This window comes from Vicia villosa, unplaced genomic scaffold, assembly GCF_029867415.1.
Source record: "Vicia villosa cultivar HV-30 ecotype Madison, WI unplaced genomic scaffold, Vvil1.0 ctg.000146F_1_1, whole genome shotgun sequence".
Taxonomy (NCBI): Eukaryota; Viridiplantae; Streptophyta; class Magnoliopsida; order Fabales; family Fabaceae; genus Vicia; species Vicia villosa.
Genome location: NW_026705038.1, coordinates 555,037 through 559,182, shown reverse-complemented (window position 1 = coordinate 559,182; position 4,146 = coordinate 555,037).

Sequence of the window (4,146 nt, the reverse complement as noted above, 5' to 3'; positions counted from 1 at the left end):
ATGCAAGCTTCGTATTCTGCGACATTGTTTGTGCAATCAAAGCATATTCTAGCTGTGAAAGGGATGTGAGTTTGACGAGGAGAAGTCAAAACTGCCCCAATACCATGGCCCATAGCATTTGATGCACCATCGAACGTGAGAGTCCATCGCTCTCCTGGTTCGGGTCCTTCATTATCATCCAGTTTCATGATATCTTCATCAGGGAAGTCAAACTTCATTGACTGATACTCTTCTAACGGCTGATGAGCAAGATGATCTGCAAGGACACTTCCTTTGATGGCCTTCTGTGTGACATACTGGATATCATATTCTGATAAAAGCATTTGCCACCGGGCTAGTCTTCCTGTAAGGGCCGGTTTTTCAAAGATGTACTTTATCGGGTCCATTTTGGAGATCAATAGAGTGGTGTGAGTCAACATATACTGCCTCAGTCGGCGAGCAGCCCATACCAAAGCACAGCAAGTTTTCTCGAGTAGTGAGTAACGGGATTCACAATTGGTAAACTTTTTGCTCAGGTAATAAATGGCGCACTCTTTTCGACCAGACTCGTCATGCTGGCCCAGCACACACCCCATAGATCCTTCAAGCACAGTTAAGTACATAAGAAGCGGCCTCCCAGGAACCGGAGGCATGAGAATTGGCGGCTCTTGGAGATACTTCTTGATCTTTTCGAAGGCTTCCTGACAATGATCATCCCAACGGATATCTTGATTTTTGCCCAGCAGTTTGAAGATGGGTTCACAAGTGTCAGTGAGATGAGAAATGAACCTGGCTATGTAATTCAATCTCCCAAGGAACCCTCGAACTTCTTTTTCATTCTTCGGCGCTGGCATATTCTGTATTGCTCTTACTTTATCAGGGTCGACCTCCATCCCTCGTTGGCTCACAATGAATCCAAGTAACTTTCCCGATCGCACTCCAAAAGTGCACTTGTTTGGATTAAGCCTCAACTTGAATTTTCGCAGACGAGCAAACAGTTTCTCAAGATATACCAAGTGTTCCTCCTCAGTTTGGGAATTTGCAATCATATCATCGACGTACACCTCAATCTCTTTATGGATCATGTCATGGAAGAGAGTCACCATTGCTCGTTGATATGTTGCACCAGCATTCTTAAGACCAAAAGGCATCACCTTATAACAATACGTACCCCACGGAGTCGTAAAAGTGGTCTTGGTCATGTCTTCAAGAGCCATCTTTATTTGATTATAGCCAGAAAACCCATCCATGAATGAGAATACCGAATGCTGAGCAGTATTGTCGACTAACACATCAATATGAGGCAGAGGGAAATCATCCTTCGGACTTGCCCTATTCAAATCTCGGTAGTCAACACACATGCGTACTTTTCCGTCCTTCTTAGGAACAGGTACTATGTTTGCAATCCAAGGAGGATACTCACACACAGATAAGAAACCAGCCTTCAACTGTTTTTCAACTTCTTCCTTGATTTTCAAAGCCATATCAGGTCGAGTTCTTCGTGGTTTTTGCTTTACAGGCGGACATTCTGGTTTGAGAGGTAGCCTGTGCATAACTATATCCGTGTCTAAACCAGGCATGTCTTCGTATGACCAGGCGAAGATGTCAACATACTCTCGAAGCAGCTCAATCAACCTTCTCTTTATGTCACTTTGCAAAGCAGCCCCTATCTTGACTTCTCTCTTTGCTTCTTCTGAACCGAGGTTGATGATTTCTATGGCTTCTTGATGTGGCTGAATAGATTTCTCCTCTTGTCTCAAAAGTCTTGCCAATTCCTCAGGGACTTCACAATCTTCCCCATTATCCTCATCAGCTTGGTCAATTGGATTCTCAAGGATATTAAGACGTGGAACTGTAACATTATCATTTTTGATGGAAGTCGAGCCGGATCTGCACGATGGATGATTTATGCCTTAGAATGCAACACATAAAAAGAAAAGAAAAAAGAAAAGCTTTGCCATTTTTTGAAAAAGTTTTTAAAGTAAAAAACAAAAATGAAAGAAATGGAACAGTAATTGCATGCGAAGATGTGATTTTCATTCAATATTAAACAAATTGAAACAACATGGGGGCCCTTCTTTATACAAGTGGTCAAAATGCTTAGGGCGAAGCATATGACTTATCGAAACAAGAAAATTACATCTCCATAAAAGTGACTCTGGGGATGTCCAAGATAGTCCAATTGTTGAGTTCCTGTCCAGGCGCGGCATGGCAAATGAGTCTGGAGAGATCTTCTTCGTCATCATCATCCACAGCGAGAACCTGACTTCCAGAACTGGTGCTTGCACTGACGAACACTTGAGAAATGGGGGGAATCACCTTCTTTCCGGGAATTATGTTGAGCTGAGTAGAAGAAGATGGTTGATACCCAAGGCCATACTTGTCTCGCTTCTCATGAACATCAATCAGCTTGCCCCAGGCACTATGGGGAGTACCAGCTTCTAAGAAGGCTTTAGCATCATTTAAAGACGAGAGGGGTGCTCCGAGTTCCTTCTTATTCTCAACCACGGGGAGTCTATCAACCGACACAATCTCTAAGGCTTGAAAAGGTGTCTCTTGTATCTCTCCCTCCACTTCAACATAACGGTATGATGCCAGATTATTGACTATCAAATCTTCTTCACCAGTGATCACAACAATCTTATCATTCACAACGAATTTCAACCGCTGGTGGAGAGTAGATGTCACAGCCCCAGCAGCATGGATCCAAGGACGACCCAAGAGGCAAGTGTAAGAAGGACGTATATCCATAACATAGAAGGCAATATAGAACATGTGAGGGCCAATCAAGACAGGCAAATCAATTTCTCCTTCTACGGACCTTCTAGAACCATCAAACGCTCTAACACTCATGGTACATGGTCTCATCATAATCCCATCCATACTCAGCTTAAACAAAGTGGTCTTGGGCATCACATTAAGAGAAGAACCTGTATCAATCAGAACTCGAGACAACACAGCATCCAGACACTTGACGGAGATATGCAACGCTTTGTTGTGTGCTCTACCCTCAGGTGGAAGTTCATCATCAGAAAAACCCAAACAATTACCAGCAGCAATGTTGGTCACAACCCCTTCAAACTGAGGCACGGTAATGTCTTGAGTCACGTGAGCGGAAGCCAGAACTTTCATCAGAGCATCACGATGAGCTTCAGAATGTACCAAGAGAGACAAGATGGAGATCTTGGCTTGAGTCTGATCAAGTTGGTCAATCACTTTGTAATCACTCTTCTTAATGATTTTCAAGAGTTGCTCGGCATCTTGTGCATTACGTGTTACAGGAGGATCAACAGCAACTTGCTTTCCCTTTGTTTGTGCACTAGCATCCTTGTTGGTTTCTTTAGGAAGTGGAGGAGGGGCAGCAAAGATCCGACCACTACGGGTAATGCCACTAGTGCCAGTAATGTTAGTGATGCTCGAATTACCCACTGGAGGACAATCATATTTCTTTCCTCGAATATACACAACATTATAACTCCAAGGAACAACCTTGGAATTACTCACAGGAGAGGGAACGAGAGATGAGGTTGAAGAGGTCAGTGGGGCATCTGGAACCTGAATAACCAACGGAGTTCTCGGAGCCTGAATGACCGAGGGGGTACTCGGAGCCTGAATGACCAAGGGAGTACTCGGAGTATGGATGATCAAGGGAGTACTCGGAGTATGGATGATCAAAGGAGTGCTTTGGGCTTTCGTCGTATCAGCAGGAGAATAAGGGATCTCTAGAATAGCCACTTCGTCATCAGGAATAATTTTTTCCACTCTAATGACACCTTCATCCATCAGCTTTTGGATCTCATCCCTCAACCTGGCACATTCCTCTGGATTAGAAGAACATTGCAAACAGAAGTCATGTAGTTCACACAGAACCCTTTGTTGCACAAGATGTTCTCTGACAATTGCAAGCGGCATTTTGACTTCATTCACATCAATTACCAGGATTTGTTCCTCACACACTTCAACAGCATTGGTCGTACCTGCATGGGGAGGCATAGGATTATTCTGCACATTAGGACCAGTAGGAGTGAACGAGATAAGCTTGTCATCGAGAAGATCCTGAACTTTGTATTTTAACGCTTTACACTTTTCAATCGTATGGCCTGGAGCGCCTGAATGGAATTCACAACGAGAATTAGCATCATATCCTGGAGGAAGAGGACTAGGCGG